This window comes from Salvelinus alpinus, chromosome 3, assembly GCF_045679555.1.
Source record: "Salvelinus alpinus chromosome 3, SLU_Salpinus.1, whole genome shotgun sequence".
NCBI lineage: Eukaryota > Metazoa > Chordata > Actinopteri > Salmoniformes > Salmonidae > Salvelinus > Salvelinus alpinus.
The window spans coordinates 91191851-91210412 of record NC_092088.1 but is presented as its reverse complement, the minus strand read 5'-3'; the positions used below and the strand labels follow the sequence as shown (position 1 = coordinate 91210412).

General features: G+C 41.5%; 1 protein-coding gene across 13 annotated transcripts in view; it reads left to right on the top strand.

The window, feature by feature from the left end:
• adgrb3 (adhesion G protein-coupled receptor B3) overlaps nt 1–18562 on the top strand; it is a 368383-nt gene that overhangs the window by 83698 nt on the left and 266123 nt on the right. The gene's annotated exons all lie outside the window — the stretch shown is intronic.

Sequence of the window (18562 nt, the reverse complement as noted above, 5' to 3'; positions counted from 1 at the left end):
GATCTACTTATACTAGTGAGTGGATCCCTAGTGTCAGGAGATCTACTTATACTAGTTGAGTGGATCCCTAGTGTCAGGAGATCTACTTATACTAGTTGAGTGGATCCCTAGTGTCAGGAGATCGACTTATACTAGTTGAGAGGATCCCTAGTGTCAGGAGATCTACTTATACTAGTTGAGTGGATCCCTAGTGTCAGGAGATCTACGTATACTAGTTGAGAGGATCCCTAGTGTCAGGAGATCTACTTATACTAGTTGAGAGGATCCCTAGTGTCAGGAGATCTACTTATACTAGTTGAGAGGATCCCTAGTGTCAGGAGATCTACTTATACTAGTTGAGAGGATCCCTAGTGTCATGAGATCTACTTATACTAGTTGAGAGGATCCCTAGTGTCAGGAGATCTACGTATACTAGTTGAGAGGATCCCTAGTGTCAGGAGATCTACTTATACTAGTTGAGAGGATCCCTAGTGTCATGAGATCTACTTATACTAGTTGAGAGGATCCCTAGTGTCAGGAGATCTACTTATACTAGTTGAGTGGATCCCTAGTGTCAGGAGATCTACTTATACTAGTTGAGAGGATCCCTAGTGTCATGAGATCTACTTATACTAGTTGAGAGGATCCCTAGTGTCATGAGATCTACTTATACTAGTTGAGTGGATCCCTAGTGTCAGGAGATCTACTTATACTAGTTGAGTGGATCCCTAGTGTCAGGAGATCTACTTATACTAGTTGAGTGGATCCCTAGTGTCAGGAGATCTACGTATACTAGTTGAGAGGATCCCTAGTGTCAGGAGATCTACTTATACTAGTTGATAGGATCCCTAGTGTCAGGAGATCTGCGTATACTAGTTGAGAGGATCCCTAGCGTCAAGAGACCTACTTATACTAGTTGAAGTGTTACGATGTGACTGAATTACAGGACTAGTAGACGGAGGGAATCATACTACCCACATCTCCTTTGACCTACTTACTTAAAATAGGTCTGCTGCTGCCAACTTCCATAACTAGCAATAACTGGAGCTGCTCTGACTGGAGACAAGTTTAATCAATTACTGCATAAGCTTTAATAAGCAGCTAAAAAGAACTAGCAGTTTTAGGCCGTTGTAAGCAGTCATATAACAGATATACACTTAAAATAGGTCTACTGCTGCCTTCCAAAACTAGCAATGGAGCTGCTCTGACTGAAGCCAAGTTGAGCTGTATGAGAGGACTGTATGTGCTTCTTGCTAAGCAGTTGTACAACAGTTATAAACAGTTATATAAAAGTTATAAGCAGTATATGTATACGTTATAAGCTGTTGTCAATCAGTTAAAAGCAGTCATAGCAGTTATATACAAACTACAGTATAGCTCCATAATGATGTTGATATGAACTACAGTAATGATCTGTAATTTACATCAAGTTCAAGTATTGTTATTTATGATATGATCTTGGTTAGATAGACAGGTAGTGACAGTAACCTTTTCATTTAAATAATCATTTATGAAACAAACTTAAATCAATTGATGCCACAGCTGTGCGATGGTATGCTCCCTAAATCATGAGGTCATTTTGAGGTCATTTTAAAGTGCGTTTGTAGTTTAGCTGTCTGTTGCTCTGCATTCTAAACCATCTAAATCATGAGGTCATTTTAAAGTGCGTTTGTAGTTTAGCTGTCTGTTGCTCTGCATTCTAAACCATCTAAATCATGAGGTCATTTTGAGGTCATTTTAAGTACGTTTGTAGTTTAGCTGTCTGTTGCTCTGCATTCTAAACCATCTAAATCATGAGGTCATTTTAAAGTGCGTTTGTAGTTTAGCTGTCTGTTGCTCTGCATTCTAAACCATCTAAATCATGAGGTCATTTTGAGGTCATTTTAAAGTACGTTTGTAGTTTAGCTGTCTGTTGCTCTGCATTCTAAACCATCTAAATCATGAGGTCATTTTAAAGTGCGTTTGTAGTTTAGCTGTCTGTTGCTCTGCATTCTAAACCATCTAAATCATGAGGTCATTTTGAGGTCATTTTAAAGTACGTTTGTAGTTTAGCTGTCTGTTGCTCTGCATTCTAAACCATCTAAATCATGACGCACTGATGTTCTGTAATCTTTCAACTGAATGTAAACTGTTTTGACATAGAATTTATTGATATTAGAAAGTTGTAGAGACACAACATTAACCTTATTCCTTAAGGCTCAATTCTAGGTTTTCAGCTACCATATTTATTCCTTAAGGCTCAATTCTAGTCTTTCAGCTACCATATTTATTCCTTAAGGCTCAATTATAGGCTTTCAGCTACCATATTTATTCCTTAAGGCTCAATTCTAGGCTTTCAGCTACCAAATGTATTCCTTAAGGCTCAATTCTAGGCTTTCAGCTACCAAATGTATTCCTTAAGGCTCAATTCTAGTCTTTCAGCTACCATATTTATTCCTAAAGACTCAATTATAGGCTTTCAACTACCATCTTTACAGTACAACAACAGTAAAGTGTATTAAAAGAGATTTCAATAATTTGCCAGTCAACTGCCCTGCTGCCATCCATATCCTCTCAGTATTTTCATTGATATCACCTGCCAATACTTCTGCTGGGTATACATCCTATATCTGTCTGTGTTGCTGCTATATTCAGACATACACAGCACTCTCTATAAGAGGATGGGCGCTGTGTGCATTTCCATTAGAAAATCAATGGTTACCTCAAGTCCCTATAGCTGGATGCAGCACTGCTAAAAATAAGGATGTTTGCAGTTCCATGTAGAACCATGTTAGGGCCATATACTGTATGAAGCGAGCCACTGAACCCTTTTTGGTTCTATATAGAGGCGTGTTAGGGCCATATACTGTATGAAGCGAGCCACTGAACCCTTTTTGGTTCTATATAGAGGCGTGTTAGGGCCATATACTGTATGAAGCGAGCCACTGAACCCTTTTGGGTTCTATATAGAGGCGTGTTAGGGCCATATACTGTATGAAGTGAGCCACTGAACCCTTTTTGGTTCTATATAGAGGCGTGTTAGGGCCATATACTGTATGAAGTGAGCCACTGAACCCTTTTTGGTTCTATATAGAGGCGTGTTAGGGCCATATACTGTATGAAGCGAGCCACTGAACCCTTTTTGGTTCTATATAGAGGCGTGTTAGGGCCATATACTGTATGAAGCGAGCCACGGAACCCTTTTTGGTTCTATATAGAGGCGTGTTAGGGCCATATACTGTATGAAGCGAGCCACTGAACCCTTTTTGGTTCTATATAGAGGTGTGTTAGGGCTATATACTGTATGAAGTGAGCCACTGAACCCTTTTTGGTTCTATATAGAGGCGTGTTAGGGCCATATACTGTATGAAGTGAGCCACTGAACCCTTTTTGGTTCTATATAGAGGCGTGTTAGGGCCATATACTTTATGAAGTGAGCCACTGAACCCTTTTTGGTTCTATATAGAGGCGTGTTAGGGCTATATACTGTATGAAGCGAGCCACGGAACCCTTTTTGGTTCTATATAGAGGTGTGTTAGGGCTATATACTGTATGAAGTGAGCCACTGAACCCTTTTTGGTTCTATATAGAGGCGTGTTAGGGCCATATACTGTATGAAGCGAGCCACTGAACCCTTTTTGGTTCTATATAGAGGCGTGTTAGGGCTATATACTGTATGAAGCGAGCCACTGGTTTCTGGTTTCTGTATAGCACTATTTCTTACACAAAGTCCCTAGCTGGATGCAGCAGCCTGAAGTACACACACAATGTGGGTGCTTTGTGGTCCTAAAACCTTTTTGAGACCCATTAGACCCTTTTTGGTTCTATATAGTTCCATTTCCTCTAGCACTATATATGGAGCTGTGAGGCCTGCTGGCCTACTGCCACTACCCCTGGGGGTTCACAGCAGGAGAGCTAGGCAAAACCCAGGGAAATTAGCATGGCGACTAACAAGTTCAAATGTGGTGCTTTAAAATGTGAGAAAATGAAAAGGACAGAGGTAGGAAATGAAGAATTGCAGAGTGTGTAGTGTGGTGTACCCATCTTTATTGTTGTGTAAGCAGTCCCAACCGAGAGCCGCTGAAATTGATCTAAACAATCTGCCTCCACAGCTTGACAAAGTGGCTTTTGTTCATAGCGTCCTTTCTTCTCTCTGTTCCACCGCAGTAAACGTACTGTAGTCACACATCCACCACATAAAACATACTGTAGTCACACATCCACCACATAAAACATACTGTAGTCACACATCCACCACAGAAAACATACTGCAGTCACACATCCACCACAGAAAACAAACTGTAGTCACACATCCACCACAGTAAACGTACTGTAGTCACACATCCACCACAGAAAACATACTGCAGTCACACATCCACCACAGAAAACATACTGCAGTCACACATCCACCACAGAAAACATACTGCAGTCACACATCCACCACAGAAAACATACTGTAGTCACACATCCACCACAGAAAACATACTGTAGTCACACATCCACCACAGAAAACATACTGCAGTCACACATCCACCACAGAAAACAAACTGTAGTCACACATCCACCACAGAAAACAAACTGCAGTCACACATCCACCACAGAAAGCATACTATAGTCACACATCCATCACAGAAAACATACTGTAGTCACACATCCACCACAGAAAACAAACTGCAGTCACACATCCACCACAGAAAGCATACTATAGTCACACATCCACCACAGAAAACATACTGAAGTCACACATCCACCACAGAAAACAAACTGAAGTCACACATCCACCACAGAAAACATACTGTAGTCACACATCCACCACAGAAAACAAACTGAAGTCACACATCCACCACAGAAAACAAACTGAAGTCACACATCCACCACAGAAAGCATACTATAGTCACACATCCACCACAGAAAACAAACTGAAGTCACACATCCACCACAGAAAACAAACTGAAGTCACACATCCACCACAGAAAGCATACTGAAGTCACACATCCACCACAGAAAACAAACTGAAGTCACACATCCACCACAGAAAACAAACTGAAGTCACACATCCACCACAGAAAACATACTGCAGTCACACATCCACCACAGAAAACATACTGCAGTCACACATCCACCACAGAAAACATACTGCAGTCACACATCCACCACAGAAAACAAACTGTAGTCACACATCCACCACAGAAAACAAACTGAAGTCACACATCCACCACAGAAAACATACTGTAGTCACACATCCACCACAGAAAACATACTGTAGTCACACATCTAAATGTGTTGCTTTGTCCTTCTGCGGAGTGAACTGTAATCTGGTACCATAGTGCATAAATATTATAATGTACATCCGCGATGTCAGGACAATGTGGAGATTTACAGACTAGCTTGTTATGGCCCAATCATTCTGGTACAAGAACAGGTAATCACTATATTTACAACCACACCAAGCTAAAAACGTAGCGACACAAGCAGCATCATTGTCAACAGCAACAATGAAGATGTCTTGTTAATCCTGTACAGACCTACTCTGGCAGCCAGTATCTGCATGTGTTGCATAGTGATAGTCCACTGCTTTTGCCTTTTGTTGTGGGGATCAGTATGTGAAAATAACGAGGACATGTCCACACAATTTGCAATATCTTCTTGTTACCTTTGTGATCTAAGTAAAGGGGTGAATCATGGCTATGTAGCTTTGCCAACAATTTATGACATGTTTATGTCATGAGTGGCTATGACGCTTTCGTGATTATTCATGACATGTTATACCATTGTAATAACATTATGTGTTATGTAGCCCTTATGAGGTTAATAACACAATATGAGTTTGACATTGTTAGATTACTTGTTAATCTAACAAGTAATCCACCACAATCCATAACAAGTAATCCTCTAACAAGTAAACTAATCTAACAATTACTTGTTAGATATTATTGCATGGAACTAGAAGCACAAGCATTTCGCTACACTCGCATTAACATCTGCTAACCATGTGTATGTGACCAATACAATTTGATTTGATTTGACATGGTTAGTCCTCTGACTCGAGCGTGCCATCCATATTCTTTCCTATGTTTAGTGAGGGTCATGGTCTCAGTACATCTATAGTATTTCCTGTCTAGTCAGGGTCATGGTCTCAGTCCATGCGATTTATGGTATTTCCTGTTTAGTGAGGGTCATGGTCTCAGTACATCTATATTATTTCCTGTTTAGTGAGGGTCATGGTCTCAGTACATCTATAGTATTTCCTGTTTATTGAGGGTCATGGTCTCAGTACATATATAGTATTTCCTGTTTAGTGAGGGTCATGGTCTCAGTACATCTATAGTATTTCCTGTTTAGTGAGGGTCATGTTCTCAGTACATCTATAGTATTTCCTGTTTAGTGAGGGTCATGGTCTCAGTACATCTATAGTATTTCCTGTTTAGTGAGGGTCATGTTCTCAGTACATCTATAGTATTTACATTTACATTTAAGTCATTTAGCAGACGCTCTTATCCAGAGCGACTTACAAATTGGAAATAGTATTTCCTGTTTAGTGAGGGTCATGTTCTCAGTACATCTATAGTATTTCCTGTTTAGTGAGGGTCATGGTCTCAGTACATCTATAGTATTTCCTGTTTAGTGAGGGTCATGTTCTCAGTACATCTATAGTATTTACATTTACATTTAAGTCATTTAGCAGACGCTCTTATCCAGAGCGACTTACAAATTGGAAAGTTCATACATATTCATCCTGGTCCCCCCGTGGGGAATGATCCCACAACCCTGGCGTTGCAAGCGCCATGCTCTACCAACTGAGCCACACGGGACCTATTTCCTGTTTAGTGAGGGTCAGGTCTCAGTACGTATATAGTATTTCCTGTCTATTGAGGGTCATGGTCTCAGTCCATGTAAGCAGAACATTGCAGAGAGTGATGACGCTTAGGGGCAATAGGCATCATGAAAAGCGTGACACTGATTCGACATCAGCACTCCTACTCTGAAAGGCTTTGTAAATACTGAGCCAGATCTGCATGTGATGTTTGGGATGCAAACTAAACGCCTCAGCCGTTGATGTCCTTGAACTTGTGTTTAATGAATTCTAATTACATTAGGGATGGGGGGAGCACATGAGGAGACAGCTTTTACACTTTGCTGATTAGAGTGAAAAATATATGCATACTTGTTTATTTGTTTTGCGTTGAAAAGCTCATTAACTTCTCTCTGGCTGAATGTGGACATGTAAGAGGATGGGGAAGGTGTTGACGGGATGTTTTTTTAGTCTGTTGGTGATCAAAAATAGCTTATATTCACAGGGAGGGGATGTATCCTGATTAATCAGGACTTGTTATTCTGACCTTTATCCTCCATTCATATACAATAGAAACTGATCTATCTCTATAGCCTACATTGATTTTCCTGATTAATCAGGACTTGTTATTCTGGCCTTTATCCTCCGTTCATATACAATAGAAACTGATCTATCTCTATAGGCTACATTGATTTTCCTGATTAATCAGGACTTGTTATTCTGGCCTTTATCCTCCGTTCATATACAATAGAAACTGATCTATCTCTATAGCCTACATTGATTTTCCTGATTAATCAGGACTTGTTATTCTGGCCTTTATCCTCCGTTCATATACAATAGAAACTGATCTATCTCTATAGGCTACATTGATTTTCCTGATTTGATTTCCTGATGTGATTTTCCTGATGTTCTATGTTGTCCTGATCACAACCATGACTCACTTTGTAGGAATCTGTTCAGAACATGTCTTTATCTTGTCCCTAGCCGTGTTTAATAAATATCAGACATGAGTTTGCTTCTTGCTTGGCCATAACTGATTTAATGAATAAACATACGTTTTGATTATTGATTATTTACGCTTGAAAGGAAGGTTATGCCACCCCGGAATTGATAGAGACAGCTTAGTGCATGACATTTGAATATTTTGATCTAAGCGCTGCAAATGATTTTGATTGAATATCACCTTGTCATAGATAAGCATATTGATCATTGAACAATGTAGAGAATCAAGCTGAATTAGCCAACTTGTTGTCTTCAAAGCTTGCTGTCCTTGCTGTCAGGGTAGCTGGCTTGCATGCCAAACAGATTTCTTTCAGCATATCATTTGGGTTGGTTGACCTTTCCATCATTTCTACTGAAATGACATTGCATTGCAGAAACAGATATGTTTTAAAACCACTCCCCTTTTGAAGCCTACAGAACCTTTGCTGGAAGGTGGGCAGGAAGAAAGGCAGACAGACAGACAGACAGACAGACAGACAGACAGACAGACAGACAGACAGACAGACAGACAGACAGACAGACAGACAGACAGACAGACAGACAGACAGACAGACAGACAGACAGACAGACAGACAGACAGACAGACAGGGAGACAAACAGGGAGACAGACAAACAGGAAGACAAACAGACAGACAGACAGGCAGACAGACGGACAGGCATGCAGGCATGCAGACAAATAGGCAGACAAGCAGACAGACGGACAGGCATGCAGGCAGGCAGACAAATAGGCAGACAAGCAGACAGACAAACAGGCAGACAGGCAGACAGGCAGACAGGGAGACAGGCAGACAGGCAGACAGGGAGGAGCACTTCCACTGCGTAGCAGACAGACAGACAGGGAGGAGCTCTTCCACTGCGTATCAGACAGACAGACAGACAGACAGACAGACAGACAGACAGACAGACAGACAGACAGACAGACAGACAGACAGACAGACAGACAGACAGACAGACAGACAGACAGACAGACAGACAGACAGATAGACAGGAGCTCTTCCACTGCGTATCAGACAGACAGGGAGGGAGGAGCTCTTCCACTGCGTATCAGACAGACAGACAGGGAGGAGCTCTTCCACTGCGTATCAGACAGGAACATTGACAATGATGTGATTTGGGTACAATAGGCCAGACAGGCTATTCAGGTTTAGTTTTTGAGGGGGCTTGGGAGCGAGCTCTTGGCCCTTAAAACCTCTCTCCCTTGTTCCTCTGCAGTGAGTTTCTCTCCAGCAAGCCAGTCAGACCTGGGTTCAAATACTTTTCGAAATCACTTTGATTACTTTATCTGTGCTTGATTGATCTCGCCTGGCTTAACAAGCCAATAGGATAGTCAAAGTTCCTGAAAGATCTTGAATAGTAGGTCTGCCCCAGCTGAGCTCCCCATCTTGCTCCTTTGCTGCAGAGCAGAGCGCAACTGAATAGACAGCAGCCATTGTATGCCCAGATAATGCTTTTCAATCTTCCTTAATATCACCAAGGCAGATACAGCTCAGAGACCTCAGGGTGAAAAGGACTTTTATTTTTCTTCTTCGCCTCATATATCGAAAATATATCAGATTAAAGGAACTGTGGGGGTATTGTACTCCTTTCTCTTATATTTCTGACTTTAAAAGGGCTTTTGGATATGGTCCGTCAATTCAAAATGTTGTTGTCTGTCGCTTGGCAGTGACACCGGGGCGTTAGAAATGCCAACGGGCAACAGGCTTATACGTTATGACTAATAAATAATCCATGTTATAAAGACAGGCTTATACGTTATGACTAATACATAATCCATGTTATAAAGACAGGCTTATATGTTATGACTAATAAATAGTCCATGTTAAAAAGACAGGCTTATACGTTATGACTAATAAATAATCCATGTTATAAAGACAGGCTTATACGTTATGACTAATAAATAATCCATGTTATAAAGACAGGCTTATATGTTATGACTAATAAATAGTCCATGTTATAAAGACAGGCTTATACGTTATGACTAATAAATAGTCCATGTTATAAAGACAGGCTTATACGTTATGACTAATAAATAATCCATGTTATAAAGACAGGCTTATACGTTATGACTAATAAGTAATCCATGTTATAAAGACAGGCTTATACGTTATGACTAATAAATAGTCCATGTTATAAAGACAGGCTTATACGTTATGACTAATAAATAATCCATGTTATAAAGACAGGCTTATACGTTATGACTAATAAATAATCCATGTTATAAAGACAGGCTTATACGTTATGACTAATAAGTAATCCATGTTATAAAGACAGGCTTATACGTTATGACTAATAAATAGTCCATGTTATAAAGACAGGCTTATACGTTATGACTAATAAATGGTCCATGTTATAAAGACAGGCTTATACGTTATGACTAATAAGTAGTCCATGTTAAAAAGACAGGCTTATACGTTATGACTAATAAGTAGTCCATGTTAAAAAGACAGGCTTATACGTTCCATGTTATAAAGAGGGAGGGACCATCAAGGCCGTTGTACTGTACAACTTGATTTAATTGAGTTTGTTTGACAATTGTTACCAAAGACTTAATATTGGGGACATGGTAACCTGCAGGGGCTAGGCCTCTGTCCCAAATGGCACCCTGTTCTCAAATGTAGTGCCCTACTTTTGACCAGAGCCCTATGGGATACCCTATGGGCCTTGTTCAAAAGTAGTGCACTATATACGGAATAGGTGGCCATTTGGGACATGGTTTAGCTGTGTGGTATGGTAATCAATTATTTACATTTGGCCGACGGTGGAGATGTTGTATGGCTAATTGAACACATTAATGGTGCATGGCTCTGCGGCTGGGCGACTGAGACGTGCACATTAAGAAACAATTAATTTTCAATACTTACGCCACTCTTGGCTGCCTCCACAGCTCCCAGTATAACAAGGAGCTGCATGGGCATCCATTTCAAGCTTCATTTGGATGGCGTGCAGGGCAGAGCGTTCTGGACAGGGCCGTACATGGAAAACAGAGTGCAGTAGAATGGCACACATGATATTTTCCCCTGGAGATTGTAAACAGTTTGTCCTTATTGAACCAACTGCCATTTCCATTCCGTCATGCGTATCGAACATGTTGTTATTCAGTCTTGGCCTCTCCGATCTCTAATAAACGGTGTCCGTGGTAGATCGTGGACCCTATGTGACAGTCTGAACGGTGGTCATGGAGAAGGACATGATAACAACCCTGGTGCAAACTTTGGGCAGGCAGGCAGGCAGGCAGGCAGGCAGGCAGGCAGGCAGGCAGGCAGGCAGGCAGGCATGAACTCTGTCTGCTCAACCAAACGTTCTGTCGGACGAGGTTTTCAGTTCAGATGACCTGTTCATTTGTTTGTCGTCTGCTATGCAGACCTTCTGACTTGGAAATACTGTTATAACTGGAGGCTAATGTGTAGCAACCTTTAGGAACATGTCTAGCTTTTTACTAGCCATTTTTATACTCAAATAACTTTTGAGCCTGGAGTATGGTAGAATCTTTTAAGAGTGTGTTATATTCAGGGTTGTGGAGTAACTGTTACATGTAATCAGTTACATGTCTGATTACAAAAAAACTGTAACTGTAATCAGTTACGTTACCAGAAACAGTATTGTTTATCAGATTACAGATACTTTTAAAAAACAACATGATTTCTTCTTGGATTACTTTTAAAATCAGAAAGGATGTTTGTGAAAAGCTAATGAAAACATTATGTGTTGAAGGTACTGACCTGTCTGTTCAAGCAGTTGGCAAACAGTTTGCACACTCATCGGTACAACACAAAACATGCAACCAGAGGTTATCCAACAGTACCCAGGTCCAGAACAGAAGCTGGGAAACACACAGTATTAAATAGAGCCATGACTACATGGAACTCTCTGGTAACCCAGGTAACTCAAGCTAGCAATGAAACCAGATTCAAACCCTGATTAAAGAACACCTTCCATCACAAAGGGACTGTGAGGAGACACAGAATTTCATTTATATTGTATTGTAATTGCACTGTACTATGTATTAGACCTAGATATTGTGTGTATCTACTGATATGTAGGCTGTGTGTGATGTTTTAAATGTATGCAGTTCAGTCCTTCACTAAAAATGTTCTGTACTATGCAATATGTCATGTTTCATTGTGGACACCAGGAAGAGTAGCTGCTGCTTTTAGCAGGGCTAATGGGGATCCTAATAAATACCAATACCAAATGACAACTTTCTGTTTTGTCAATGACATTCAATTCACCATGGAAAAAAGGTGCAAGTTTAAGTTTGTTCCACTTGAGTGAGTCTGGCCAAAAGTCAGAGACCACTATGATGACATATCAAATGATGGCCACAAGTCAGAAACCACTATGATGACATATCAAATGATGGCCACAAGTCAGAAACCATTATGATGACATATCAAATGATGGCCACAAGTCAGAGAGCACTATGATGACATATCAAATGCGTTTGATGGTTCCTTTTTGTCTTCTTCTAATGCATCTTGAGGGAATAGTAATCCAAAAGTAGCTACAAGTAATCAGATTACGTTATTGAGTTTGGGGTAATTCAAAAGTTATATTACTGATTACAATTTTGGACAGGTAACCAGTAACTGTAACAGATTACATTTAGAAAGTAATCTACCCAACCCTGGAATGTTATACAGTAGTTTGGGCAAATGGGAGGAATATCCTATCACGTTCAATACTTCAGGCAAGACTAAGTGGGAAAGAACGTTCGACACACTTGTGATAGCTTCACACCCCCTCAGAAACCCCACACCTGCTATTCACCCTCTTTTGGCACTTCCTACATATTCAGGCAGGACTTCCTACATATTCAGGCAGCACTTCCTACATATTCAGGCAGCACTTCCCAGTAAGACTGAATTCAATTGTCAATACGACCAAGAATGGTTGTGTGGGAAAATCTCTAACTACCACTATGTAATGAGAGTGAGTGTAGTAGTTTAATAAGCAGTATTAAAACAACAAAACAATAGTAGTCCTTCATGTCGCTGGAGGAGAAGGGAAGGGAATTGGTGAGAGGAAGAGAGAAGGGAGGAGAATTGGTGAAAGGAAGAGAGAAGGGAGAAGGGAGGGGAATTGGTGAGAGGAAGGGGGAAGGGAGGGGAATTGGTGAGCGGAAGGGAGGGGAATTGGTGAGAGGAAGGGAGAAGGGAATTGGTGAGAGGAAGGGAGAAGGGAGGGGAATTGGTGAGAGAGGAATTGGTGAGAGGAAGGGAGAAGGGAGGGGAATTGGTGAGAGGAAGGGAGAAGGGAGGGGAATTGGTGAGAGGAAGGTTGGAAAGTCATACAGCAATGTCTTTGTATGTTGAGAAGAGGGGTTTGGAAGTCATAGAACACGTGTCTGTATCTAGGATTGTCGTCTTTTAATGTGACTGGGTGTATGTTTTTATTTAACCTTTATTAAACTAGGCAAGTCAGTTCAGAACAAATTCTTATTTACAATGACGGCCTACCGGGGAACAGTGGCCTTGTTCAGGGGCAGAATGACAGATTTCTACCTTGTCAGCTCGGGGATTTGATCTAGCAACCTTGTGGTTACTGGCCAAACACTCTAACCACTAGACTACCTGCCACCCCGATCACTAGACTACCTGCCACCCCAACCACTAGACTACCTGCCACCCCAACCACTAGACTACCTGCCCCCCCCAACCACTAGACTACCTGCCACCCCAGCCACTAGACTACCTGCCACCCCAACCACTAGACTACCTACCACCCCAACCACTAGACTACCTGCCACCCCAACCACTAGACTACCTGCCACCCCAACCACTAGACTACCTGCCACCCCAACCACTAGACTACCTGCCACCCCAACCACTAGACTACCTGCCACCCCAACCACTAGACTACCTGCCACCCCAACCACTAGACTACCTGCCACCCCAACCACTAGACTACCTGCCACCCCAACCACTAGACTACCTGCCACCCCATGTATAATATGGGTTAAATATTTAATACATTCAACGTTCAAAAAGAAAGAGAGAAAAACAACATTATAGATTGTAGCCTTTGTCCTCATTTACATAAAGCCACGGTCCCTGGAAGCTTCACTAGCGTTGGTACGATTGATTGTCTGTTTGTGTTTGGGATGTTTGATGCCTGGGAAGCATGACCCTATAAAGTATGTTACTTTGTATACAACATTATAGACCATCTCTGATTTCAATACCTCTGGGGTCTGGAGCGTTGTGCCTTTCTAACAGAGCACTCTAGGTAACGTCAGATGTGTTAGCTAGTGTCTACAACACCTCCTGCTACAGTACTGGAGCCAGGGCCAGGATTCATGGCATGTCTCAGAGTAGGAATGCTGATTTAGGATCATGTTTTTCCTCTTAGATCATAGAGAATGATATTACATGGACATTACACCTGATCCTAGATCAGTATTTCCTCTTAGATCATAGTTAATGATATTACATGGACATTACACCTGATCCTAGATCAGTATTTCCTCTTAGATCATAGTTAATGATATTACATGAACATTACACCTGATCCTAGATCAGTATTTCCTCTTAGATCATAGAGAATGATATTACATGGACATTACACCTGATCCTAGATCAGTATTTCCTCTTAGATCATAGTTAATGATATTACATGAATATAGACAGTTCATAGACTGTTCTCTCTGCTACCGCACGGTACCGGAGCGCCAAGTCTAGGTCCAATAGGCTTCTCAACAGCTTCTACCCCCAAGCCATAAGACTCCTGAACAGCTACTGAAATGACTACCCAGACTATTTGCATCCCCCTCTTTTACGCTGCTGGTATTCTCTGCTTATTCTCTATGCATAGTCACTTTAAGTCTACCTATGTACAGGTACATATTGCCTCTGCTGTCTCGACTGGCCGGTGCCCCCGCACATTGACTCTGTACCGGTGCCCTCGCACATTGACTCTTACCTGTGCCCCCTGTGTATAGCCTTGTTATTGTTATTTTACTGCTGCTCTATAATTATTTGTTACTTTTATTTCTTATTTTTTACTTATCTATTTTTTACTTAACATGTATTTTTCTTAAAACTGCGTTGTTGGTTAAGGGCTTGTAAATAAGCATTTCACTGTGAAGTCTACACCTGTTGTATTCGGCGCACGTGACAAATACAATTCCTCTTAGATCACAGTTAATGATATTACATGGATATTACACCTGATCCTAGGTCAGCAGGCGTACTCTGGGATGCTGTATGGGTACTGCCCCGAGTCCACATCTCAGATTACTATCTAGCCTCAGGCTATGAAATTCATGACCCGAGTCCACATCTCAGATTACTATCTAGCCTCAGGCTATGAAATTCATGACCTAACTACACATCTCAGATTACTATCTAGCCTCAAGCTATGAAATTCATGACCTAACTACACATCTCAGATTACTATCTAGCCTCAGGCTATGAAATTCATGACCCGAGTTCACATCTCAGATTACTATCTAGCCTCAGGCTATGAAATTCATGACCTAACTACACATCTCAAATTACTATCTAGCCTCAGGCTATGAAATTCATGACCTAACTACACATCTCAGATTACTATCTAGCCTCAGGCTATAACATTCATGACCCGAGTCCACATCTCAGATTACTATCTAGCCTCAGGCTATGAAATTCATGACCCGAGTCCACATCTCAGATTACTATCTACACATCTCAGATTACTATCTAGCCTCAGGCTATGAAATTCATGACCCGAGTCCACATCTCAGATTACTATCTACACATCTCAGATTACTATCTAGCCTCAGGCTATGAAATTCATGACCCGAGTCCACATCTCAGATTACTATCTAGCCTCAGGCTATGAAATTCATGACCCGAGTACACATCTCAGATTACTATCTAGCCTCAGGCTATGAAATTCATGACCTAACTACACATCTCAGATTACTATCTAGCCTCAGGCTATGAAATTCATGACCCGAGTCCACATCTCAGATTACTATCTACACATCTCAGATTACTATCTAGCCCCAGGCTAGGAAATTCATGACCCGAGTACACAACTCAGATTACTATCTAGCCTCAGGCGATGAATCCGGCGGGGGAACCAACAAGTGTTAGTTTGGATTGCTGTAGTGTCAGCAATATGTGGACGTTGCCAGGCAGTACATTTTTATCTTGTAGTTAGGTTTGTTATATTTTCATGCATATTTGGTGTCATCGGTTAGCTGTGTGGTGTTGTTTTCGATATGACTGACGTCGCCCTAGCAGTCTAGCTGGTGCTCCCTCCCTCCCACCTTCTCTTTCCCTTTCCTTTTCAACTGGCCGCAGGCCGCCTCTCATGACGCTCTAAAAAGCAGTTTCATATTCATCAAAACAGTTTGAGGACAAAGAGAAAAGAGAGATGTAATCTATTATATGAAATAAGTTCTTCTTAATGGCATTACAAAATGGGATCCTTTTCATCGCAAATGGAAAATTGTGCTTTGAGGCTTTCATTAAAATTCATGACATTTTGAAGACGGAGAAAGACGTTCTTGTTTGGTGTGAAGCTGCTTTTCCCTCTCTCTCCTGTATTGATCCAATGAAATGCTATTACAGTGTGTCGTCTACGTGCTCTGAAGTCTGACGCTCGGTCTACAAATTGCCCCTGTGAGTTTTTGAATGTTGATTCATGTTGAAATATATACAAAGTGAGGTAGATTAATGTTACTGTAGATACAGTGGTATTTACAGAGTATCTTAGACTAAGATACCAGTCTACTCCAGAGTAGACTGGAGTGACTGGCATACTACTGTCCTTTATAGCAGCATCTTAACTCACAAACCACAGTCTATCATTTATTTGCTGTCAAACTGGTTAACATGTTATTGGTTACTTGGAGGTTTCTTCCCTTCATTCCTTTATAGCACCATGCAACCAGGATCACCTAGAGTGGTAATATTGGTGTTAGTCCAGCACAGAATACTGCGTGTCTATATATAGTTTTAAACTAGTTGTACTATATACTCTAGTTATCATTCCCCATTGTCTATATATAGTTTTAAACTAGTTGTACTATATACTCTAGTTATCATTCCCCATTGTCTATATATAGTTTTAAACTAGTTGTACTATATACTCTAGTTATCATTCTCCATTGTCTATATATAGTTTTAAACTAGTTGTACTAGTTGCAAATGTGGTAAGATTAGGGAGGTAAGGCAATAAATAGGCCATAGTGGCGAAATAATTACAATCTAGAATTAACACTTGAGTGATAGATGTGCAGAAGATGAATGTGCAAGTAGAGATACTGGGGTGCAAAGGAACAAAAAATAAATAAATAATATGGGATGAGGTAGGTGGTTGGGCTTTATACAGATGGGCTGTGTACGGGTGCAATGATCGGTAAGCTGCTCTGAAAGCTGATGCTTAAAGTTAGTGAGGGAGATATAAGACTCCAGCTTCAGTGATTTTTGCAATTCATTCCAGTCATTGGCAGCAGAGAACTGGAAGGAAAAGCGGCCAAAGTAGGAATTGGCTTTGGGGGTGACCAGTGAAATATACCAGTGAATATGAAGCAAGGGCCAGCCAACAAGAGCATACAGGTCGCAGTGGTGGGTAGTATATGGGGCTTTGGTGACAAAACAGATGGCACTGTGATAGACTACATCCAGTTTGCTGAGTAGAGTGTTGGAGGCTATTTTGTAAATGTCATCGCAGAAGTCAAGGATCGGTAGGATAGTCAGTTTTACGAGGGTATGTTTGGCAGCGTGAGTGAATGATGTTTTTTTGCAAAATAGGAAGCCGATTCTAGATTTATTTTTGGATTGGAGATGCTTAGTGTGAGTCTGGAGTCTGGAGTTTTCAGTCTAACCAGACACCTAGGTATTTATAGTTGTCCACATATTCTAAGTCAGAACCGTCCAGAGTAGTGATGCTGGACGGGTGGGCAGGTGCGGGCAGCGATCGGTTGAAGAGCATGCACTTAGTTTTACTGGCATTTAAGAGCAGTTGGAGGCCACGGAAGGAGTGTTGTATGGCACTGAAGCTCGTCTGGAGGTTTGTTCAGGCAGTGTCCAGAGAAGGGCCAGATGTATACAGAATGGTGTCGTCTGCATAGAGGTGGATCAGAGAATCACCAGCAGCAAGAGCGACATCATTGATGTATATAGAGAAAAGAGTCAGCCCGAGAATTGAACCCTGTGGCACCCCCATAGAGACTGCCAGAGGTCCGGACAACAGGTCCTCCGATTTGACACACTGAACTCTGTCAGAGAAGTAGTTGGTGAAACAGGCGAGGAAGTCATTTGAGAAACCAAGGCTGTTGAGTCTGCTGATAAGAATGTGGTGATTGACAGAGTCGAAAGCCTTGGCCAGGTCGATGAAGACGGCTGCACAGTATTGTCTTTTATCGATACCGGTTATGATATCGTTGAGACCTTGAGTGTGGCTGAGGTGCACCCATGACCAGCTCTGAAACCAGATTGCATAGCGGAGAAGGTATGGTGGGATTCGAAATGGTCAGTGATCTGTTTGTTAACTTGGCTTTCGAAGACCTTAGAAAGGCAGGGTAGGATAGATATAGGTCTGTAGCAGTTTGGGTCTAGAGTGTCTCCCCCTTTGAAGAGGGGGATGACCGCGGAAGCTTTCCAATCTTTGGGGATCTCAGACAATACGAAAGAGAGGTTGAACAGGCTAGTAATAGGGGATTGCAACTTTTGCAGCAGGTATAATTTTAGAAAGAGAAGGTCCAGATTGTCTAGCCCAGCTGATTTGTAGGGGTCCAGATTTGGCCGGCTCTTTCAGAACATCAGCTATCTGGATTTGGGTGAAGGAGAAATGGGGGAGGCTTGGGCAAGTTGCTGTGGC